The sequence below is a fragment of the Macrotis lagotis genome, chromosome 1 (genome assembly GCF_037893015.1).
Source record: "Macrotis lagotis isolate mMagLag1 chromosome 1, bilby.v1.9.chrom.fasta, whole genome shotgun sequence".
Classification (NCBI taxonomy): domain Eukaryota; kingdom Metazoa; phylum Chordata; class Mammalia; order Peramelemorphia; family Peramelidae; genus Macrotis; species Macrotis lagotis.
The window spans coordinates 817,332,658-817,359,656 of record NC_133658.1 but is presented as its reverse complement, the minus strand read 5'-3'; the positions used below and the strand labels follow the sequence as shown (position 1 = coordinate 817,359,656).

The following is a 26,999-nucleotide window of genomic DNA, read 5'->3' as shown; positions in this document are numbered from 1 at the left end:
CTAGACTAAAGTACAATTATGTAGATTTTGAACAGGTTGAAATGGCTGGGTCAGAAACATTCATTATGACCTCCCCACAAAAAAAAAAAAAGCAATTAATGTAAGACTGTTGAGCTCATAATATTCATTCCTAGGCAGACCACATCTGGCATGCTGCCTTCAGTTTTAGATTCCACTTTTGGCAAAGTCAGAGATAGTCTGAAAAGTCAGAGAAGACCCAGCAGAATCAAGCTATTTGAGGAAGGTCTCAGAGAATAACTCAAATAAATATCAATTCAACTTGGAATATGTAATCTGGAAAAAAGGCAACTTTTCATAGAATGCATGATAGCTATCCTCAAGTACCTTAAAGAATGTTATGAGGGACCCAGAGGACGGAAATAGAAGCAATGAAAACAAAGAGCAAAGAGTTCAATTTAAGACTTCCTAATAGAACTAGCTCAAATGTACAATGAAATGTTTGAGGTGGTGAGAACCCCCTCAGTGTAGGTCATGAAAGACTGGTCAATCATTTATCAAGTTCATTACCAAGTCTTATTCAAGAAAGGTTGAAGTAAACAGTATGCAAAGTCTCTTCCAACACTGATTATGTAATATTGTATCTGGGAGTAGGCAGGGAAAGGAGTGGAAAATGAATAAAATTTCAACTTAAATGATATTTTTTTTGCCAAGGGAGCGAAGAGGTACAGAATGGCATAAAGTCCTTTCCTTCCAGAGGGCCTGGAATTAAGATCTAAGTTTAAATGTGACCCTGAGCAAGTCAACTTTTTTTTTAATGTAAGATTAAGATAATAAAGAATCCAGGGTAACTGTGTGGATCAAATGAGATAATATTTGCAAAGCACTTTAGCACAGTACCTGACATATAACAAACACTTAATAAATATTTGTTCTGCTTTCATTAGCATATCATTATATTTGAAGGACTAGTAGAAATCACCTTATCTAAACCTGTAATTTTATGGATGAGGAAACTGAGGTCCAAAGAAATCCAGTGATTCGTGTGGAAGGTTACACAAATTATTAGTAAAACTAAGATAAAAACCTGAGAAAAAAATACACTCCCTTTGTTAGATACTGAAGGCTCTTCACAAATTTGTTATAACTTTTCAGGAATATTAATACAAAGTGCAAACTTTAGAGTTTTAGAGCAACTTTTAAGACTGTATAATCTAAATAAATATTGAAATATTAAGTTACTACTTTTGATAATGAAATATTTGATTCAATATTATTTAAGCTTAGTAGTAATTACATAAATAGTAAACATTAATACTTTAAAACTGCACTGAAACTTTTGTTTCACACTGTATTACTGCTATTCTCCCTTTATGCCCTTTTAAATTATTGAAGTAATTTTTTTAAGGTTTTTTTTGCAAGGCAAATGGGCTTGCCCAAGGCCACACAGATAGGTAATTATTAAGTGTCTCAGAATAGATTTGAACCCAGGTACTCCTGACTCCAAGACTGGTGTTTTATCCACTACACCACCTAGCCGCCCCTATTGAAGTAATTTTTAAGCATCTCTAACATTCCAAAGAAAAGAGGAGTACAAGAAAGATAAACAGATAAATAGACCCTTATTAGTCTATTCTAAATGAAAAGATTGTCTCCCAATTCCAGAATAAACTCCCTACTTCAACACAGTCACTACCTAGATTCCCCTCAAGGCACATCTCACATGTAACACCCTTGAAGAACAATTTCTTGATCTCTCCAGCTTTTAATATCCCCCATTCCCCTTCCAACAAAGATTTACTTTATTAGAGGAATATATGGAACTGGAAAATTTCTTTTTAGATTCTTAATTAGTAGGTCATAACTGTCAATATGAAAATAAATGTTGTGGTGTGGTGTCAATATTTTCACAAAAAAATGCTGATTTGGCCATTGTAAGGGTATTGTTATATTATCTTCTTTTATATCTGGTTTTCGCCTTGTAGAAAGAATATTTTTAATGGATTTTCTGTTACTTTGCTATTGTTGTTGCTGTTAATCCTAAAGATAATCTTTCTCTTTCTAGCTTTATTTTCCCTTTTTTCTGAGATAAATTATTCTGCAATTTCTGAAATACCTGTGCCTTCATTGGTTGGTTTATCTATTTATCTTTCTTGTACTTTTATTTGGAATGTTAGAGAAGCAAAAAAATTACTCCAAGTCAAGTGTTCTTTGTAGCAATGCTTCAAATGTCTCCAGTTTTTTTTAAAAAAATTGAACAGCCATCTTTCCATTGTATTTACATTCAGGTTTGTAGAGTAGGTCATCTTGGGTTGCATGTTGAGTGCCTTTGCTCTTCAGAACACATCATTCTTCCTTACAGTTTCTGGTGAATATAGTACAGTTTTCTGACATTAGAATTTCTTTTCCTTTATATTTGAAAGTCTCTTTTGGTTGCTAGCAAAATTTTTATAATTAGAATTGTTCAATTTAATCACTATCTCTCTCTTGGAATTTGAAGCATAGGGCATTTCCCCTGAGGGAAAAAAAAAACTGTGAATTCTTTGGAATGGCATTTAGTTTTCTTCATTCAGAATTTCTGGCCAGTTTTTTTTTGGGGGGGGTATTATTCTTTCTACTATGACATTTCGGTTTTTCAATTTTTATTCTTTTAGGAAACCTATAAATCCTTCAGTTGTCTCAAAATACACTATCTTTGAAATAAATATTTTATTTGTATAGAGATTACTTTTTAATATCATTTTCTTTTGTTTCTTTTCTTCCAAGTTGTCTTTTATACCCAATATACTTGCATTCCCAATTAGTTGTTCACTCTTATTTCGTTGGTGAAGATTACCACCATGGATTCAAGCTCGCTTGCCTGTTTGAGCATGCTATAAATTCTGCTTTCATAATTCTTATTTCTCATTTAAGTCATTCAGTTCCATTCTCTCTTCAGAGTCTGCTAGATACTCTGCCTCATTCATTCCCCTTTGTCCTACAATATTTATTCAGATATGTCTGGATTCTTGAAGGCCTTACTCCTTTTTTAACAATATCTTCCCTTTTGGTTTATATAGGCTTGCTCAAAATCTTTAACTAAATTTTCTTCCTCCTAAGATCTGTAGTAATTTTAGTCATTTTTCTTCATATTCTGCCATCATTCACATCCCCCCCTTGCTTTAGAAGGGAGTTTCCTTAGTGGCTGAACCTCAAAGTTGTTTCACTCTCTTTCATATGAAGGGATTTGTTTTTCAGCTTTGGTCACTACCTAAGTTATTCATGGAAGTACAAAAATTATTACATCTGGTTACCTGTTCCCATTCCTTCAGGTCTGGTAGAGCTCCCACATACATGCACCACTTCTAAGAAATTACTACATGTGCTGCATGCAAAGGCTAAGACACACTGCCCTAACTTCAAGGGAATTAAATTCGTCTATGTGAGAGCAACATATAAAAAGAGAAGTAAGTTTTAAAATATACGCAAAATAAATACGGTTTATTAGTTTGAGAATATCAATAATAATCTGAACCTTGTACCCAGACCTCTGGTCTTCAAATCTATTGTTCTTTTTCCTATTATACCACAGTGGTTTCTTATCTGGGTTCAGATTCCTCAAATGGATACTGGGAGAACTAGATAACATAATTCATATCTGCAAGAAAAATATTTATATAGTACTTTGAATTTTTACAAAGGTGCTTTCCTTATAATAATCTTATAACATAAGTAATATTACCCCAATTTTTAATGGGAAAACTGGGACTTGGAGAGGTGAATTAAATTACTCCCTCATGCCACTATTAAGTATCAAAGCCAATACTAAAATTCAGATTTTCCAACTCCAACCAAGTTCAGTAGTCTTTCTATTATTCCATGCTGCCTCTCAAAGCAAATGACTTTTTTTTTTTTGCAAGGCAATAGGGTTAAGTGGCTTGCCCAAGGCCACACAGCTAGGTAATGATTAAGTGTCTGAGACCAAATTTGAACTCAGGTACCAGGGCTGGTGCTCTATCCACCGCACCACCTAGCCACCCCAGCAGATGGCATCTTAACTCCAAAAAAATCATTAATCTGTGATTAAGTAAGATGTTAAAAAAAAATCACAAAACTTGAATTGCATTTTATACCTCCTTTAAACACTTAAGATGATCTATAATTTATTTGTTCAAGAGTTAAGTAGGTACATATCTCATTTCCACTGTTAAGCTGTAAATTGTCTAAGGACATGATGTGTTTCTCATTTATCTTTTTATCTTACTCAGTATTAGATGCATAGTCAGTATCAGATGAACGAAAGGAGCAACTGACTAACTGAATAAATTACGTACCTTACAAGAACTTCACACCAATTAAATTTTTTTTATAATTCTACAGATATTACTTTTATAGCCATGTCATGTTATGTTACATAATAGACATTTAAGTGTTGGCTGAATTAAACATAATATGTACTATTTTTAAAAATGCAATGGAATTTACTAATATTACTGAAGTAGAATAACTATGTATTGGGGATGCAAAGGGAAGACAAAATTTTTGTTAAGAGTATGCAAAAGGTAGCCCTGTGGCCTTGGGCAAGCCACTTAACCCCATTGCCTTGAAAAATCTAAAAAAAAAAAAAGAGTATGCAAAATAAGAAAACAGCCACCTAGAATTTTTTTAAGGTGCTTATCACAATCTTAAAAGATGAAGAAAACTGAGGACTTCTTTCATTCTTTTGTGCCCATCAAAATTGACTTCTTCACAATGAAGAATGTCCTCAAGCAATGGAACACTGTATTAACACAACTAAGCTTTCTTTGTTTCCATAGAAAAGCAATGGATTAGTAACTTTCTTTGCCCCTTGGTCAGAAATTTCCTTCAATATGCTTATTCTCACACAACAATTGCAAGAAGTCAAAGACATACTGTTATGTAAGGCTAATTCTTGGCACTACAATTGTAAATCTAGCATCAGAAATTTCTTGGTCAAAACTTTACTCTCAAGATAATTTAGAATTATTAATAAGATTTATGTTAGGAATATAGCTTCTGGAAGAAAAGTAAGAGGCCATCTAACTAAGAAGTCCTTGACTGATTGAAAATGAGCTCCTTGAAAAATAATTATTTACATTGATCAAAAAAAAGCAGCAATTGTAAAATATAGTATTTTCACATAGATTCCATATATTAAGAAAGTAAAGGTGTCAAATTTATTAAAGTGGTTATTATTCTTATTGCCCAGTAATTCCATTACTTTATTTATCCAAAATTGAATTTCAAAAATATCCTAATATACTACTACATTTTAAATTGTTATATTGTCTTTGAATTACCATCTCATTGAAAAATTTTAAAGGGGCTAATTTAACAAATAATTTTTAGCCAGAATGTTGATCTATTCAGAATTCTGTTAACTGTAATGAAATTTTAAAATAACCCTATAATCAAGGCAAACTTCTACATCATCAAGGAAAAATTAAGTTTCTTAATACAGGTATAATGTTAAAGATAATTTATTAAGGTTCCATTATTTGAAAAGTTATCTGAAAATAATGTATATTTTTAATATGATTTCCAAGTATTTCCTGTAATAAAGATTTAAATCATTATTCTGTCAGTAGGGATAACTAAATATTACCTAGCAAGAGGTATAAAAACAAAATTAGGTTAACCCAAAAAAAGTTTAACTTTCTCACATTTTACCACTTTATTCCTTAATAATTCTGAAATGAAATCTAAGACACCATGCTAAATTATACACCTTTAAATGAAGCCATCTCACAAAGTAGCCATTAACTGATTCATTCATCAAGCACATATTAAACCTCTACCCTAAGCTAAATACTGTAACTCTAATGACATAAGCCATATGTTCCCTGACCTAAAGGACCTTATTTTACTTGACTAGCAGGAAGAATATGTACCCAGATAAGTACACATAAAATATATACAAAGTAAATACAAGTAAATACAAGTAATCTGGGAAATGGGAAATCCAAAACTTGAGAAAATCAGGAAAAGTTGGGCTATGAAGGAAGATGAACACTTTCAGACACAGAAGTGCAAAGGAAGCTAATTACAGTACCAGAGTGTTTGTATAAGTATAGGGCAAGAATCATGAAAATATAGAGGAAACAAAAAAAAAATGGACTACTTTAACTAAAGTAATAAATTATGAAATAAAACAAGATGATAAAATGCCTCTCAATGCTCTGTTAAATTATTTATTTTATGCAGGAAACATTAAGGAAACAATGACATATCTCCTGCAAAATAAATGTACCATTTATTGATATACTGTTTTTGCCAAAGTAGCTAAACCAGCAAACAAATTAAACATGTCATCATAAATTTTTATGAGGAAAGAGATATGTATTTTATTGTGCTTATAATTATTCCATTTTCCTAAATTAAATATATTAAAAGTTAATTTAATTTATTATTAAAATTATCAATGACAAGATTATAATAATGTTTACAACCATTATAATTACATTTATAAATGTACAAATCTTAGAATGATAATACATAAACAAAAGATTGTAAAAAAACCAGTGGTTACTATCTTTTTTAAAAATTTCATTGCCAGGGAATAACCAGATTTTTACTCATCTGAGTAACAATAAACTATATTTTTACAAAAAGTGAGCAGGGGGACAGCTAGGTGGCACACTGGATAGAGCACCAGTCTGGAGGTAGGAGGATCTGAGTTCAAATTCAAACTCATATACTTAGAGGTTATGTGACCCTAAGCAGTCACCTAACCCTAATAGCTTAAAAAAAAAAAATGAACACAACTCAAAATACAATATAAATGAATTATTTGGAAGCAGATCAAAATTAGGTTCCAAATAATTCATTTATATTGTATTGTGTTCATAAGGAAGAATCAAGTGTAAGGGAGATCTCATTAACCAAGTAATCAACAACTTCAAGACAAAAATTAATTACAGAAAGTCTTTATTTGACTAGAACTACTGGGAAAAACTGGAGAGCAGTCTGGCAAAAAATTAATTTAGACCAGAATCTTACCTAGTATAATCAGTAAGTTCAAAAGGGATATTCAAATATAACAAAATCACTTAAACAAAAATTAGAGAAAAACTGAAGGATGTACTTTTCACAATTATGACAATTATTCACAAATTCAATCAATTGGTATATATTAATTGCCTAATATGTGCAAGATCCTTTGTTAAGCAAGAAGGATAAAAAAGAGACAAATGATAGGCAATGCTCTTAAGGAACTTATAATCTAATAAGGAAGACAACATGAAACTAAATATGTACAAAACAAGTTATAAATAGAAAAAAATAGGAAACAATAGCAGAAATACAATAGAATTAAGAGGAATTGGAAAAAAGTTTCTTATAAAAGATGAGGTTTTAAAAAGAACTTTGAAAAACATGGAAATCAATAAGCAGCATTAAAGAGAGTATTATGAGCATAGAGGACAGACAGAATGTCACAACTGACAAAATAAATGAAACTGAAAAGATTTTTTTAAAAAAATGCAGCTAGGATAAGGAAAATTATTTTCATCATATACATCTGAAAAAGATCCAATTTTATAATACAGGAATAATTAATATAATTATATAAGAATAAAACACATCTTAAATGGATAAGTAGTCAAAAATTAAAAATAAAGCAAATTTTCACAACCATTTAAAAGCATGTTCTAAACCAATAATAAGAAGAAAAATACAAATCAAAATAAATCTAAGGTCTCACCTCACACCAAGCAAATTAATGAATATACTAAAACAGAAATAATATTGGAGGGGCTGTAGAAATCATTAAATACTAACACACTTTGGCATTGTAAATTGTTTTACCCATTCAGGAAAGCCCTTTTTTAAAAAGTGACTAAAATTTGAATATTTTGACCCAGAGGTCCCAATTAGAGGCATATTCCATAAGAGGTTAAGGATACAAAGATTTCACATATATCAAATTATAAAAAATAATATTTTTCTGTGGTAACAAATAATAGGAAAAGGTTTATGCCCATCAAGAGAGAAAAGCTGGACAAATTCTTATACTTGAAGAAAAGGAGTATTATGTCATAAGAACTACAATTACAGAATAGAATGAGAAGACTATAACTACATAATATACAATAAAGTAAGCAGAATTAGAAAAGCAATATCCATAACAGAAACAACAGTATAAAGTTTTTTAAAAAAATTAAATCTTGAATTCTCATAATTTTTCTTAAAAAAAAAAGGTTGTCTCTGGAATAAACCTCTATTGCAGAGGTGAAAGACTAGAGATATGAAATATTCCACAAGCTATAAGATAGTTTATTCACTGATTTTACTGAACTGATTTTTTCCCCTTAAATCATTGTTGCATGCATGATTCACTGAGTGGAAGGAGGGCAAGAATATAGAATGTGATATAAACAATGATATAAATACAAAAATCCAAAAGTTTCACTTCATAAGATTTCACCTTGCAAATCAACAAAAATGGCAATAGTCAAGGTTGGAAAAAAGTCATGGATAAGAAGTACCATATACATAATTATAGCAACACTATTTCTGACAGTAAAGAATCAGAAACAAAGTATAAATCCATCCACTAGGAAATGGTTAAACAAATGATTGTACATTATTGTAATAGGATGTTACTATATAGCAACAACAGAAATAGCAAAAGCGTTAAGTAGCAGTAGTAGCAGTAGCAGTAAGAAGTAGCAGTAGCAGAGGGTGTAATAGTAGTAATACTAAGAGTAATAGCTAACATTTCCATAATACTATGTACCAGAAATAGTGGTAAGTACAATATTTCATTTGATGCTCCTAACAACTATGGGGGTGGTGGTATTATTCTCATTTACAATTAAGGAAACTGAGGCAATCAGTGATTAAGTGAATTGGTCAAAAGTCACACAACTAGTAAGTGATTGAGGTGAAGTCTTCCTGACTAATTTTGAGTCTCATACTCTATCCACTGCAACACCAAGTTGTCCATAAGAAATGATGCGTGATGAATACAAAGAAGCACAGAAAATATCTACAAGAACTTATGCAAAATGAAGTTAAATAAAGCTAAGAAAACTATATACAATAACTACAATATACAATGTAACAAAGGTATAAAGATCTAGGAGCATTTGAATGAAGAGATGTGATACATTAATCAACCACTGCATGAAGATGAGAAGGCCACAGGAGTTAAATATTCCACATGTTTTCAGACTTTTTTAAAGTAATCACCAATTTTGCTGATTTTTTTCCTCTCTAAAAATAAGATTTCTTATATGAGATGGCTCTCTAGAAGGTGAAGGGGGAAGGATCCTTAGGATAACTATAATGATGTAACAGAAGACATCAATAAAAACTTACTTAAAAAGATAAATTTTATTTTAAATTGTGGACATCCTTACATAGGTTAGGGATAGTATATTTTTGTAATATAACACCTACATTTGCCAATATATTCCTCCTCCTTACTATTTCAGAGATACAATTGAAAGATTAGGTCACTGAGGATGAGGATGAGGATGATGTTTGTCCTTTGTTCTCAAAGAAGACCATGACATCAGGAAGATGAAGCCATGACAAACACATGAAATGGATTTCAGTGAGGGGGGTGCTGTGCTGTCACTAGCCTCACTTTCTCCTCCAGAATCATGTGGATCAAGTGGCCAGATATGAATCAGGAAGACTGGCTCTGGATAAATTACAGTTAAATGACTTGCCCAAGGTCACACAGCTAGTAAGTGCCTGAGTCCAGATTTGAGCTCAAGCCCTCCTGATTCCAAGACCAGTGTTCTATACACTATGTCACCTAGCTGCTCATATATTTTATATATAAATATATATGGAAATGTATATGGATATAGTGCTGACTTGTATTATAACCAGCAAGAAAACTGCTTTATTAAATCTTGACACTATAACTATATTAGTATATTGACACCTGCGTAAATGATGAGATGCAGGACCTCTTACCCATTATAACATGGATAAATTAAAATTTAAGTCACTAAGAATACAATAAGAAAATGAATTCTGAAACATCTCTATAAAACTAGAGTTTATAACAGACTCTATAGTTATTTGTTAATCCTTACAATTTTCATCAGACAAAAAGAATAAGGACTATTATTCAAGTAACATATTCTAAAATATTATAAGAACAGTCCATTATTGTCTATTTCTAAAATCTCATTGTTGCATGAAGGCAACACCAATTTCTGGAAGGCTATCTAAAAAAGAATGCATCCACTAGCAAATCACATTACATTGGAAAGTATTCATGTACATGCTTGGTAACATAATATGTATATCGACTGTCCAAAAAAAAAAAAAACCTAGTTAGCTTACTTCAAAGAAAAATATCATCAACTTAACCACAGGTCAATGAGTTTTTCTGAGTCCTGCTGTGTTAGGAGGTATAATTTGACGGAGGTATAATTTGACCTGAATTACTGGAGGAAATACACCAATAAAAGCATAGATCCTCGAAGTACTTAAGTGAATATGTAAGTATATTTATCTCCAGAATTTATCATAATGCTCCATACACACAGATGCATAATAAAATAGAATTAAAGAATGCTATTTCAATAACTAAAATTCTCACTTCCTAATATATATATATATATATATATTTATATGTTTGTGTGTGTGTGTGTGTATATTTCAAACCATGATTCAACAGTGTCATAAATGCAACAACATAAGCAATATTTGCCAAGAAAACATACATCACCACATATTCTAGAGAAACCAGTGACTGGTTTGCATGTTAATAGTGATGCTCTTTTAACTGAGAATTTGGGGGCTTTCCAAAAGTGTGAACTACATTATACTGTGTACTGCAAACCTGTCAGACACAGGAAGCACAATTTGTTAGCTAAAGCTGTTAGTTGTTATTATTTAATGAAATCAACTTGTTTTATGGAGTTAGTAAATGTCATGATCTCTTTTGATTCCATCTACTTGAAATATGTATTACATATGGAAACTGTGGAAACTAAGTAGTAGTGTTAAAAGATACAGAGAATGCTACCTCTGTTTTGAGACGTAGGTTAGCAAGTTATCCAAGAACTTAAACTATAAGCAGATGGTTTGAATATATGTTTCCAAATTGATAACAGTCATCTGGTTCCAAATGAAACGTGTTTGTTTTTATAAATCTATGTTCTGTCATGTTCTATTTTATGTGACATGACAGAGTAATATACTGTGTTATGTTCTGTATTACTTCTTTGAACATAATAAAACTTAAAGAAGAAGGGGGAAAAAAGTAAAACTTTTTCACCAGTATTGTCACCTAGCTTTATTAAAAAAAAATACTGAATGTTTAGTCAAAGTTCTAGGGCTCTTCTGTTGGTCTTGATACTAGCTAAATATTTAGCTTCAGGCAAGTCACTTCTTTATTCAGGGTGAATTTATCTGTAAAAATATGAATTGTATCAGTCAGTTGACTATCATTCATGGATATTGTGAGAATAACATACATGACTGTTTTTGACATTACAAGGAGAGTAATATGCACTGCATATAAATTCAAGTTACCAATAGCATAAAACCATACTATTCAACTAAGAAACGCCAAGCTAAATCAGTATTATATACATAAGGTCCTAAAAATCTATTTGTTCATGATTAAATCTAAAGCTGAACTTTTCTGAACTACATGCCTACACATAAGAAAAATATATCATTTATACTTACATGCAATTCACATGAATAAATTTGCCTTTTTGTGATTATTCATAATTGATATTCAACTTTTTAAATCATCATAAAGATTTTAGTATAATCTTGACTAATAAAAATTTCTTTACAAAGTAATAGATGCAAACCATAAAGCACCTGCTTTTTCTTTTCTCTCATTTGCAGATCCTGGCTTTCACACTTCAGAACATTATATCTGACTCATAAAAAAAAAACTTTCTATTCTGAAAAGCATATCTATTGCTAAAAACTTTATTCATAAATATTTACATTATTTTTCAGATAACATGACATCTAATTACAATTTTAATTTCTGTCCATACTTTTCTCAATTACATGTGAAAATGATTGATATAAAAATGTTCATAAATATTAAAACATTATGTTCAGCATATATAATTAATCTGGAAACCCAAAATAATATAGAGTCGAGTAACTTTTCTATGGCATTTCCCCATCAGAGCTGAGCAAACCAGACAATTTATTGCCATTTCTAAATATATTTAGCGTAATATTATGACAATGATATACTGGCATAGGTTTTGCCTTTAAAGGTAACTGAAAAGTAATTCAAAAATACCTAACTATATAACAGAAAATATTTCAATTTTATTTTATTACTTTACAATTTGTTAAGCATTTTTTCTCATAATTATCACTATCAGCCCCCCACGCCCATCCTGCCTTAGAAAACAAAAACAAAACCACCAGTACATCGCCTACCCCAAACACAGAAAACATAAAAAAGCAAAGGAGGGGGCTTTCAGTATGTGCTCAGTAAAGGGTCAAGCACCTAGTAGGCACTAAAAAAAAAAAAACAGTTGATAAAATGTTAACATTTTTATAGATTTTACCACATCTTCAGAATCAGCAACTGATAGAGGCAGGAATGTCAAATATTGCTTTGGCTAGTAAGCAATTTCTTTGAAAAAAATTGGTTAAAAAATAAATATTCAAACATTTACAAGATATACCATGCAGACATATTAAAATTACTACATTAGAAGGAGCAGCTAGTTGGCACAGTGAATAGAGCACCAGCCCTGGAGTCAGGAGTATCTGAGTTCAAATCCGGCCTCAGACACTTAATAATTAACTAGCTATGTGGCCTTGAGCAAGCCACTTAACCCCCATTGCCTTGCAAAAAAAAAAAACTAAAAAAAAATACATTAGAATAATATTCTGAAATTTTTATGAAACAAAAAAGTTAGCTAGTCAAAGACTTCACAGAAGTCTTTTATATTGACTGTAGTTGCAACCTAAATAGCCAACAACTGCAAATGGTTAAATCAATTGTGGTATACAGATCAAATGCAATATTAGGGTATAATTAAGACTGAAAAGAATGAAGCATCCAAAGAAATCTGAAAATCCTTTGTGAAATAATACAAAGTGAATTGGCAAAATCAAAAGCATGTAGTACACCTAAGTACAGCTAAATATCTCATCTATCTTTTACAGTACTATCACTTCCTCCATGTATCCTTTCTTATTCTCCTAACCTGCTAGTATTGTCCCCTCAAAAATTTCTCGTATTTATTTCAAAGGTGGTGCAGAGTGGGCGAGTGAACACAGACCTAGGAAGAGTCAAAAAAATATTTCAAGCTCTGACTCAGAATGAGTCACAATCCTGAGCAAGTGACAGAATAAATCGCAATCCTTAGGAAACTCTGGTAAACTCTGCCTAGAGGTAAAGGAAAAGTTCTGATCTGTCAGTCAGAGTATTTTGTCACCCAGAAGGTCCTTATGCTGACAAATCTCTGTCCATTCTCTAACCCTATTCCTATATTGCAAAATACAACACAAAGTTCAGTAATCCATTTGTGTGGATGTCTGTGTGCATCTGTGTTCTGAATTGTAAGATATTGCAAACAATGACCCAGACTACAACTGAAAAGGAGGAAGATTCAGTTGATTAACATTAAGGAACAAAGGGAGCAGAAGGAAAGGGGAAGAGAATAAGCACTTATTCAGCAGCCACTGTATGCCAGGCTCTGTGATAAGCACTTTACAAATATGATCTCATTTGACCTTCACAACAATCCTAAAAAGTGGGGCTATTATCATCATTATTTTACAATTGAGGAAGTTAAGGCAAACAGAGTGTGAAGTAATTAACCCAGGGTCACATGAGCACTATGGGCTCCTGACTCCAGGGTCCTAGCATTCTGTCCACTGAAGCACCTAGCTGACTGGGAAATCAGCATGATAATAAAACCCTAAGCACTTCACTGGCACAGTATATTGAGTGTTAGACTTGGAGTGAAGAAGATCTGAATTCAAATACTGCCTCTGATATTTACCTCACTGAGCCTCAGATTTTTCATTCAGACAAAGGGGGCAATAACAGCACCAACCCCAAATGAGATATGGAAAGCACTTGTTTAAAATCCTAGCACTATATAAATTCTAGCACTCATCCCCCTACTACAAATGCTAAAATCAAAATTCTCTTGATGATGTTATGTTAAGTGTGAGTTATAAAATATCAAGGTTTCCTAAGAATCAACAATGCAGATGATTCCAAGAGCAATGGAGAACTCTGTAGTAGATGTACTTAAGCTAACCAACACTTATTTGCACAGTTGAAATAATGTAGAAATCATCAAGAACATATATGACCAAAAAGCAAATAGTTGTCTTTATATTTATTTTATATCTATATTAATTTTTATTATTATAGCATAATGTATTGCATTAAATTGTATTTTATATATTAATATAGTATTTATAATATAAGGGATAATTGCTGTTCCACCCACAAATCATTTTGATCTGAACAAAAAGAGTTATCTGATATATGAATGAAAACAGAGATAGAGAAAGACCAGGGTATAACTGTCAAAATTATCAATTAGTTGGCTGTTTGCTCTTCACTTGCTGGTTTGCCTTAAATTTCTTTGTTTGTTTGTTTGGTTGTTTGGTTGGTTGGTTGGTTGGTTGGTTTTTGCAAGGCAAGGGGGTTAAGTGACTTGCCAAAGGTCACACAGCTAGTAAGGGTCAAGTTTCTGAGGTGAGATTTGACCTCAGATCTTCCTGACTAGAAGGCCAGTGCTCCATTCACTGCACTTTGTAGCTGCCCCTTCAATACTTACTATTCAAAATGTAGCTGTCTGTTGTCTGAACCAACACTCATTACAGTAATGAACCTGTACTCCTTACAGCTAAAGAACACATTAGAATCTGCCAGGAATAACCCTCCTTAGTTATAATAAACTCTTTAAGATTTAATAGTTTTTACCTCAAATAACATCTGATTTCTGATTGCAGATGTAGAATGAAAGTTAGGGTATAATGCAAATAAACATGGATGTATTACATATATATATATATATATATATATATATATATATATATATATATATATATATATATGGCTCCTTGAAATTTGATATAATACTTTGTGATATGGAATTATTCTCTCATCACCTTGTTTATTTAATGGGCAATATTTATGCAAAATCAATGTATAAATTTGTAGAAGCAAACTTATTTAAAATATTCTTGCCTAAGTACTTCATTTCCAATCTAAACTACCCTATCATTCCTATCCACCCTCCCCTATATGTATATATGCATAATATATATGCATGCATATACTCATAAACACACATGTGCATGTGTTACTATAAGTGTATCTCTGTACAAATACATGGCCTAGAAAAGCAAAATAATGAATACATGGCCTAGAAAAACAAAAAAATTATCTAGGGGTATGTAGTTGGGAATGTTAAATCAGCTATACTACAACTATTAAAATTTTCTTTCTACTCTTCATTTTATGTGTATGGTTTAATCCAATTGTTTTTATTATTGTACTTAATATAAGCAAGAAAACATAAAACAAAATGAATAACCAAAATATAATATTAAATAAAGGCCAATTCATCTTAGATTTCTTTGCTAAATATTAAGGTGAATTTTGTTCCAACATGACCTTTCAATCAATTTGTTCAATATCAAGTAGTTTTGATTTTCAAATTACTATCAATATTCAACTTAAATATAACTAAATGTGACACACAGAAGTAAGCAGAGAACCAATTAATGACAGAAAAATATCAAAAGAATCATTCATTCTTTTTCAGAGAAGCAGGAATATCATACATAACTACTATTTTGTATTTCTGTTTCCCATTACTACATAAGGAATCTTATATTAATAATCTTATATTAATAAGCAATCTTATATTAATGATAATAAAAATCAGCTCTACTTTACTCACCTTACCCTTGATTTAGGTAATGATATTCACAACCAAGAACGAGAATATTATGGTAACTGATGCAAAAAAATTTGGCATTATTATTTGCAAAAATAATAGTGATTCCTTTCTCATACTGATACTTCATATTTGAAACATTCAAAAAATATTTAAAAATGAAATAAGCCTCTACACAAAACTAAGAACAAATACTCTGCATTCATACTGAGCTTTACCCACTGAGAAAATAGATCCACAGGAAAGAACTCACATCAGAGGTTCACTACAATAGATTTTTTTGTTCTTTAGGCAAAAACTTTGTACAATTCCACCATTTCCACTCCATTGAAAAAGCTTTTTCTTCATCTCCTTTCCCTTTCTCCCAGTATTTTCCTTTATCACCCATTGACTCCATCCTTTTACTATATTATACCATTATATTCTGCTCCTTCCTGTGCCCTGTCTATATATGCTCCTTCTTACAGCTCTTATAAATGAGAAAGTGCATATGAGTTATCAATATCTTCTTCCCATGCAGGAATACAAACAGTTCTATGTCATTAAGTTCCTCACAGTTAGTCCTCTCCCACCCCCTTACTAGAGTCCTGTACTTGGAGATCAAACTTTCTGTTCAGCTCTGGTTGTTTCAATAGGAAAGTCTGAAAGTCCCCTGTTTCATTGGAAGTCCATCTTTTCCCCTGAAAGAGGATGTTCAGTTTTGCTGGGTAGTTGATTCTCAGTTGTAAACCAAGATCTTTTGCCTTCTAGAATATCATATTCCAATCCCTATGAGCCTTTAATGTAGATGCCGCCAAATGCTGTGTAATCCTGACTATAAAACCTCAGTAGTTGAATTGTTTGTATCTGGCAACTTTTAGAATTTTCTCTTTGATTTGGGAGTTTTGAAATTTAGCTATAATACTCCTTGAAATTTTTTCTTTTGGGATCTATTTCTGGAGGTTATCAATGAATTTTCCCAATTTCTATTTTATCCTCTGCTTCTAGGATCTCAGAGCAATTTTGCTGTATTACTTCTTGACAAATGACATCTAGACTCTTTTCCTGATCATGGCTTTCAGGTAGCCCAATAATTTTTAAATTATTTCTTCTGGATCTGTTTCAAGATTGGTTGTTTTTCCAGTGAGATATTTCACATTTTCTTCTAATGTTTTGCTCTTTTTGGAAGCTTTATTTCTTCCTGATTTCTTACAAAGTCATCAGCTTCCTTAAGTTCCATTCTATATTTGAAGGAGTTATTTTCTTCAGCGAGCTTTTTTATCTCCTTTTTCAGCTGGCCAATTCTGCCTTTTAAGGCATTTTTCTCCTCATTTACCTTTTGTTTTGCTTTTTCCATTAGGCCTAAACTGGTTTTTAACATTATTTTCGTCAGTATTTTTTTGCATATCTTTCACCAAGATGTTGATTTGGTTTTCAAGATTTTCTTCATCGCTCTTATTTCTCCGCCCAATTTTTCCTCCATCTTCCTTAATTGCTTTTCAAAGTCTTTTTTGAGCTCATCCATAGTCTGAGCCCATTTTCTATTTCTCCTGGAGGTTTTGCATACAGAAGCTTCGATTTTGTCATCATCCGAGTATGTGTTTTGATCTTCCATGGGACCAAAGTAATTCTCTATGGTCTTTTGTTTACTCATTTCCTCAGCCCAAGATATTACTTCCAAGGCTTTGGTTTTTTTGGGGAAAGGACACCCCACTGTGACCTTTATTCCTCCAAGGTCTTATGCTCTCTTGCCTGTGCTTTGATATGTAGATGCCCCCCCACCCCATACTTCCCTCTGCCCTGGCGCTATAAGGAGGATCCTGCTTAGTATAGAAGCCCAAACTACACCTGGATATGAGTGTAGGCTAGCAGTAGAGTCCTACCCCAAGAAAGAGCAGAGAAATCTCTGCAGACTTCCCTTACCGTCTCTGGGGGTGCAGGCTGCTTTCTCCAGATTCTCGCTGCAGATTCTGCGACCAGTGCTCCTCACTCCACACTCATTCTGGTGTAGCAGAGTTCTCCCCCCATCCCTTCAAGCTGTTGCCAGTGATCTCTGGGCTGGGCTGGGTTGCACTGGGAACATGTATCACTCAGTCTTTCTGTGGGTTCTGCCCCTCTAAATTTTGGCTAGAGTCATAATTTTCTTTTGGCTTTTGGAGCTCTGGAGGGAAGGAATTCCCAGGAAATGCTGCCTTCATGCTGCCATCTTGGCTCCGCCCCTCAATCTTTTATTTTCTACTCAGTCAGGTGGCACAATGAATAGAGCAACAACCCTGGAGTCAGGATGACCTGAGTTCAAATGCAGCCTCAGACACTTAAAACTTAACTAGTTATGTGACCTTGGACAAGTCATTTCTCCCTAACTGCCTCCCATCCAGAATCAACTTTACAGTTATCCTGATTCATTTCTAGGCACTGGACCCAGATGGCTCTGGAGAAAAAAAGTAAAGTTGATGACTGAATAGACCAACCTCTCACTCAAATCCAATTCACATCTATGTCATGGCATCATCTCCCTGTTGTCATGATCCCTGTTGTCATGGTCATGAGACCAAAGGACAAATATCATTTGCCACTTCTTTAGACTTCTCCATCATGTCACCAGTACCTTCGTCATCTTGCAAGATCATATCATCCCTGATACTCACACTGCATCAGCCTCCTCTATCCATGGTTTCTCCCTTTTTCTGATTAGAGGGTGAAGAAGAGAGAGCTTTTCCTAAAACCACCAGTCACCTCTTCATTTCCCACCCTTTATACTCCTTTGGAATATACTTTTCTTTCCCCCACCCTATTTCCCTCCTTTAGCAGATTGTTCTTCCCTATTTTATTGTACTTCCTTAAGGGCAGACTGTCTTTCTTTTTTGTATTTGTATCCCCAGCATTTAGAAAACTGCCAGACATACAGGTAGTTTACTGACTTGACAGGTCTCTCAAATTCATTCCCATCCCTCCCCCTTCACACAGTTTCCAGAGTGATTTTTCCTAAACCATGAATCTGACTATAATTTCCTGACTCAATAAACTCAAATTGACCTCTATTGCCTCCAAGATCACTAGAAAGTCATCTGTTTAGCATTTACATCTTACTCAGTTCTGCTTTCTTTCCTGTTCCTCATACATAATACTCTTTTCTCCTAACTCTTTGTCTCTATCCTGGTCATCTGTCACACCTGGAAGATTTCCCCCTCTTCCAATGTACCCCTTTAGTTTTCTTGGAAACTTCCCTTAATTCCTAACTCCAGAAACAGGCTTTCCTGCCTCCCAGGCCATGGTCAATGCCTTCTCCTTTCAAGTCATTCATATCCTCTATACAACTTTTGTATGTACCAAGGTATTTATAGATTGTATTTTCCATTAAAATGTATATTCTTAGAGAGTAGGGGATGCATTATGAGTGTTATTGTTGTTTTGTTTTTGTCATGTTTCCACAGCATATAATAAATGCTTGTTGACCCACTGACTGAATTCACCAAACAGAATACTGCACTCCCATTCCACTTGTCAGTCACACAGCCAATACTGTAAAGTATCAAGATTTGAAGCCAGATCTTCTTGACTTCAAATCTAACACTCTACTAAAGTACAGTACTTGATGAAGAATATATTGAAAAATATGGATAAAAGTTTCTGACATATAAGCATAAAAAGAACCTCATTTATATAATATCAAAAAAAGTTTACAGTGTGACTTACTTTCATGAAACTCTATAAACAAATTCACTTTTGAAATTCAGTTATTTTTTTTCCTCAGGTTTCAGGTATCTTAAGAATCGTTACCAAATTATTATCTGAAGCAAAACAACCCAAATCAAAATCAAATTCTGATGAATACTTACCTATACTACAGTCAAAAATATATTAACCTATCCTTTAAAACAATAAAGGATGACTTAGCTATATATTTAAGTAGAGAATTTGTAATCCCGTTTCACTTTTTTCCTACACTAATCCATTCACCATAATATCTGAGTCAACATTTGAGGACTTCTGCAAGCATTAAATTAGACAATCGATTCTCTGATGTTTTTGTAATATACACAAACTACTTTCTACCTTCTTGGTTCTGATTTCTGTAATAAGATGTTTGTGTAGTTTAAAAACTATAGTTCTCCAGGCAAAGACTACAATCCTTTTTGTAAGCACCATTTTCTGTCTTAAGACCCTAGAAACTAACAAAAGGATGAAGCTCAATAAGCTCCTATAGCCTATACTATAGTTAGAACTAGTTTTACATTTAGAGTGGTCACCCATCTACACCATATTTTTTATGGGCCACAAAAACATTCTCTCATCCTCATATGTCCCATTCAACCCACCAATAACTTTGTTCCATTGCTTTTTTCTAGAACCTAAGATTTCACAATTATATTTTAATTTTTTGGAATCCTGAAAGTTTTTAGCAGTATCATTTTGACGCATTTAAGCTAACACTTCTACATTATTGCCTTTTTAAAAGGCAGATTCTTTCTCCACAAGATCGTATATAATAAAATATTTCTAAAATCTTTAGATGGCTATTTAGGTATTTATTTTGAAAATTTTCACAGGATCTGCAACAAAATCTGGATCATTCCCAATTACCCTTGGGTATCACAAACATTTTCAACCAATTAATACATATACATATACATATATATATATATATATATATATATATATAAAACTTAAGATGGGAAACAGATCTAGGGACTAAAAAACAGAGGCTTTATAAAAGTTAAAGGTGACATTCCAGGTTATGGATTGCCAGTGCCACAAAACCTGGAGGCCATGAAATCTTGATTAGTCTCCAGAAGTACCAGCTTATGGAGACTGTGTGGCTGGTACCCATGGAGCCAGTAACTTTGAATGAATGGAAGCTTTAATGTTTTATATTAATTGAACTTAGTACTTTTCAGAATCTGGCACTTCTTATTAGTTAGTTTTCACTAATTGAACACAATGCTAAACATTATCCTCTGACACCAAACTAAAAATTTTAATAGTCATATAAACAGTACCTCAATATTAACTTATTTGTCTTATTTGACTCAAAATGAACCAGTTTGCCTCATTACTGATTTTTTTGTAAATTAAGCAAGTGTTGGAAGGCATCCAAAACTGGTCAAGGAGTGTCCTTTAACTAGGCTGCAACTGTTAGTAAATATATTGTAAATAAGCCTGTACTTTTTTTTCCCTTGACCTACAACTGTATCTGTGTTCTTAAGAGGAGATTTTTATTCCTAATCTGTTTCCTGAATTCCACAATTTCATGTCATTTCCTAGACTACTTTACCCCTGCTGATAACTTTCATTTGCATCATAAATTTCTCTAATACATTTTAGTATCCAAACACAAATGTTACAAACAAAACATATGGTATTTATACCTACTTTAGTCATTAAAACCATCTCCCCTTCAAATGTAATACTTTCTATTTCTGCTTACAATTAATACTATAATGATCACTGTATAGGTATGTTTGTTTGTTTAAATTTTTTAACTAGCAATTTTTTAATGCCCAATTCAAAAGCGTGAACTGTGTCTAAAAGAAAGGATATAAAAAGCATTGTTCACCTTAAGAGCAATGATAAATTTATGAGGCACCATAATTTGAAAGTAAATAAATACATTTATAAGAAATTAAACAAGAAAGACACCTGTCTTTCCATTCAGGAACCTACAAACAACTCATTTCAAACTCCTTTTAGCAAGGGGAAAAAATGGGGGAAAGAAAAATAATTTTTTAATTAAATTTTATCGAAAAGCAAAGTCAGTTATTTGTCATAGATAATATTTTTAAATAATTTTATCTCTTTTCTTTATAATACAATAAACTACATAGTGAATTCTTATTTAACCAGAAAAAGAACTCTATGATCATATTTAATATGCCCATGTTACAGATGAGGAAGATGAATTCAATGAGATTAACCACTTGCTTGGAGATAAAAGTCAAATTACAATTTTCTATCTTTAATAAACAGTTCCTATTTTGGCAGGAATATAAGGGGAAATGAGGAATGAATAAATATGCAAATAAATGAATACATAAATCATATATTTGCACATCTTAGTCATAGGCCAAGTAACTAAAGGTTGACACATATTTGGACAAAGAAATGACAAAAATCATTCATTTTAATTTATCCCTACATGAATCTGTGATTTACATCAGCAAAGTTCAGTAATGCTCTTTTGGGAAGATTTATAGAACATTAAAATAATGACATCAAATAAAAATTGTTCTCATTCCTTTTCCTAATACAAACAGAATGGGAGTGTATAGAGATAGGAAAACAATGACACATGCTTTGTCTATTGAGTATCGTCAACATTCCTTAAAAAAATTAATTGTTAAAAAATTTTAAGTTAACTAATATAGTTGTAATGTAATTATCAGAAACTACTACATTTAATGAATGCTGTAAAAATTGATTGTTTTAAGGAAATGAATGACTAATCATCTATAATAGATAAAATAGTCAAATTAACAAAATAAGTAAGGATCTTCATCTATTGGGGGGGGGCAAAAAAAATTTTGATCCAAATAAATCTAGAAGTGAATTCTAACAAACATTTCAAAATACAAGTCAAAACTTCAACTATAAAATTATTGCTAATAACTGAGAAATAAGATATTCTACCAAAATCTTTTTTTAATGAAATATATTTCTGATATCCAAACTAAATTGGAAGGTGGAATGATTCAATGGGATCTCTCTTTTTCTTCAGTCTTCTGGTCAAAGATACCTTCCCCCTCTTGATTGGCCACCCCATCTGAAAGGAGTCCCTTAAACCCCCAACCAACCCACCCTCCAAAAAAAAAAAAAATGGACCAGAGTGCACGACCACTCAGCAGGAGGATGGTCATAACTACTCATACTACCTGAATTTCCAGTACAATGGAAGACTAAGTTTTACTATCTACCCTAAGGACCTTCATTCTCTAGATTATACTCATCCCCAAATCTCTTCACCCTGGAAGCTGACTCCACCCTGGATACTTCTCATATTGTAAATTTCCTCCAGCTTCCCCTTTTGATTGGCAGGTGGAAGAGGCCTGGGCCAATCGCATTTTCAGTCCTCTCCAGACTGTACTGCTAAAACATCTACTCAGGTCCTTCTCTGCAATTCCATGTCCCTGACCACTGCCACACATATACCCACACTACCATCCCTACAGTTCCCTGTGATGAATGGTCTTTTCCCGTTAGAATACAACTGCCTAAGCACAGGAGCTGTCTTTCTGATTCCATGCTATACTCAATACTTAGCACAATGTCTGGCACACAATAAGTGCTTACTATCCACTAAGGAGGGGCCTTCAATGAGCTTTGACTTTAAAAATAATAATTAGATTAAATATGTGTTAACCTTACTTTTTGTCCTAATAGGGGACAAACGTTAATCTCCAGAATTTGGCCTCAAGAAAGAGTAAAATTGGGGGCAGCTAGGTGGCACAGTGGATAGAAAGCACCAGCCCTGGAGTGAGGAGGACCTGAGTTCAAATCCAGCCTCAGATACTTAATAATTACCTAGCTATGTGATCATGGGCAAATCACTTAAACCTACTGCCTTACCCAAAAAAAAAAAAAAAATTTAAAAAAGGGGGGCAGCTAGATGGCACAGTGGATAAAGCACCGGCCCTGGAGTCAGGAGTACCTGGGTTCAAATCCGGTCTCAGACACTTAATAATTACCTAGCTGTGTGGCCTTGGGCAAGTCACTTAACCCTATTTGCCTTGCAAAAACAAAAAAAAAGAGTAAAAACAGAATTAGATTAACATACACGTATAACTTTTTCTCTAAACTTACTGATTAAACAGGCATGCATGAGGGGAAGGGGGTGTTCCTCATACCTTCCACTAACCCTGGGTAGGATCTGAAGAACTACTTCTGACTTATCCTTTAAAGGAAGAGAATAGCCTTCACCCTGGGATGGGGCTCCCTAGAATTGACACTGATAATGGGGTTGACACACACACCTTGCCAGAACTAGTTCAGTATTTGGAAGGCTCTGAAAGAAAAGTGTGAGAAAGAAGAGGTATCAGACTAACTACAGTTAATCTACAGAGTACTGACCGCACTGCTATTAAAAACCAGGACAGCCTACCAGTAGCATGTCAGGAAATGGAATCACTTCCATTTAAAATATCTAGGGAAATTTCTCAAGATCATCTGGCAGAAGAAGATACAAGACACTGACATCCTTTCTCAAGCTAAACAGTCTAGCAGAGTGTAACTACTAATGGGCTGGACACAATGTTAGAATGCCAAACGTATAAGGGGGTAAGAAGAAGCAATACTGGGACCCCCTGAAGGCCCCTTAATGACTTAGGTATTGATTGTGCAACATGGGAGACACTGGCACAGGAATGTCCAGTAAAACATGCCCCATCAGTGAGGGTGCTGAGCTCTATGAGAAGGCAGAATTGAAGGAGCACAAAGGAAATGTGACATACCTTAGTCTAGGGTAAGCACCCCGAATGTTCGCATGGACTATTTATGTCCAACCTGTGATAGAGCATTCCAGTCTCGTATTGGACTTATCTGCTACAGTCAGATACAATGTAATTTGTCTCTAACATAGTGATGTTATTTTGGTCTTCTTCAATAACAAAGGTGAAGAACCAATCAACCAACCAAGGATGGGGAAAATCAAATACTCCCACTAGGAGATATGTGCAGGAGGGTTGGCTCCTCTAAAACCTGGGGGTTTTGTGCCTTATCAGTTTTGCCAGGACCTCCATAAATGTGAATTTCTCCTGCAGGATGTGCTGATTAAGAAATGAAGATGCTCAAAGGAAGAAACAAAATAAGGATGATCAGAAGGAATCAAATGCAACACCCCCAGTGTTCAATAAATCCAAGAACACAAACTACTGGGCAGATTTTAACAAAAAATGCCAGGAAAACTAAATGAGTTTGGTAGAAATTAGCTTCAGACTAGAACTTCACACTATATGCAATGAAAAAGAAATAACTGTCTAGTTTTTTAGTATTAAAAAAATATTAATTGTACCTGCCTGATATTATCTAAGGGTTCCTTCAAACAGTTTGGGCTCAATCAGATGTAAATTCCCTCCTGTTGTTCAAAGTAACTTTACAGTTAAATATATAAATTCTCTAAGATAACAGCAACCCCAGATGATCCCTTTACCCTTTACCTCCAGCTTTCTACCTCTCAGTCTTCCAAAGTGATAACTGACCTCAGTCATATAGAGGGGATTGGGTCCCTCTTTAACCTGCATTTCCTTGACTCTTCCCTGCACAGTAAGTGGGCAAGACTCCCTGGAATCTAAGCCCAGTTAGCACTTATGGCTGTTTTCCTTTCTCTCTTTTCCTCAGGCATTCTCACCTAGATTTTTGTCATTCAGCATGTCCACAAGCAGTTTATTGTCTCTCAGGGGGAACATTTAATCTGTGAATTTAGCAGGCTTGTGAAGTAAAAAATCCGGAGCTTTCCCACCTCTAGAGCTAGTCATAAGTTTTTCACTTCCAAGAACTCTGATCTTTATGGCAGCACCATCCATTAACCTGTCATCATATGGAAATGAAACCCCAAATGATTATACAGCTAAAATATAAATGATCACATAATTTCCAAAATTATAGGAGAATAAGAGGGATTACTTTTCCAATCTAACACTAGGCACAAAATATTCACAAAGCAAGGGCAGAAGAAATCATCAAAAAGAAAAAAATTGTTATCAAACAAATTAAAAGATCTTTACAGAAACAGAAGTAAAATTCAATATTCGAAGCCTCAGTTTTGTCATCTGTAAAATAGAGAGATCAAAGTATTTGCATTCAAGCTACCTTTACAGAATATTAATTGACACAGAGTATTACAAAAGCCTCAGTAGTTTTAAGTTATTAAAAATGAAGCACAATTTTGCCCTAAGCTACTAAAACTGAAAAATACACTAAGGCTTTAGCAACATCCTGCTTATGAAACCAAGAGCCATTCCCTAAGGAGTCACAGGATAATAGAATCAGAACTATAAGGCACATTTTAGTGGCTATCAAGTCAAATTCCTTCATTTTACAATTAGGAAACTAAGAACCAGAGTGATTAAATTAGTTGCCATGGGATACGTGGGGAAAAAGCTATCAAAGGCAGAATTTAAACCACATTCTTGATTTCACATTTGATATTCTAGCTATTGTTTCATAAGTAGGCATTTAGAGAAAGAACTGATAAACAAAAGTATGTATAGTATGCACATGCTCCTGCACACAAACACACACACACGCACACACACACAAAGACACTTGTGCCTAGTGGTTACCATCTCTAGAGCAGGAGTGGGGAAGGAAAGGAAAAAAGAAAAAAAGAAATTTACATGATAACTTTATTACATATTTAAAAGAAATAGCAAGTAGTACATAATAGATTTGCAGTTTCATGTACAATCATTTTTTTAAAAATATATTATGGAAATACTTGTTTTATTTCATAAAGTAAAAACAAAATAAATATTTTTTTCAAAAATAAGAAAGGCAAAAGATCATCAACCATAATAAAAAAGTATTCCAAGGGGCAGCTAGGTTAAGTGACTTGACAGCAAGTATAGCAAGTTAAACTTAAAAAAAAGCAGGCTGAGACTGAGTTTTCTCCAAGGCAAGATAAGATTTTATTATTATTTATTTTTTTCATATTTCATTTATTATTTATTAACTACAGAATGTATAAGCAAAACTAGATCATGCTAGCCACCTCAGTCAAAAGGTCAGGGACTGGGAAAATAATCAATTTATTAGTTAGGCTAGCAATAGCCAGCAAATTGGGTCAATGGCCTCTCTCAACAATGAAGGACACTGAGTGAGGACCAACAGGGTCATTTCAACCTAAGTGTACTGATTTTCAGATTGGCCTGAGAGTACATCATTAAGACCTCCCCTAACAAAGGTAAAACAATCCCAACAGGTAAGCATGAGGATAAGGAGAGGGGATAGCCTTCAGATGTGGATCACAATCCTTTCTGGCAATTAAGGAATGCTAATTGCTTGTTAAGTATGAACTGCCTCTAGTAATCTTGGCTAGAAAATCAGAAACATCCTAATGGGATCGCCCAGTTTTGCCTTCCTCATGGAGACCAAGTGACCCATAATTCCAACTGGGAGAAAAAAAAGATATGAACCGATGAAGGTCTATACCAGAGAAGAGGGGGTATGTGAAAAATGTTACAA

At 33.4% G+C, this 26,999-nt stretch overlaps 1 protein-coding gene across 5 annotated transcripts in view; it reads right to left on the bottom strand.

Moving 5' to 3' along the window:
* TMEM135 (transmembrane protein 135) overlaps positions 1-26,999 on the bottom strand; it is a 336,711-nt gene that overhangs the window by 197,260 nt on the left and 112,452 nt on the right. The window lies entirely within an intron of this gene.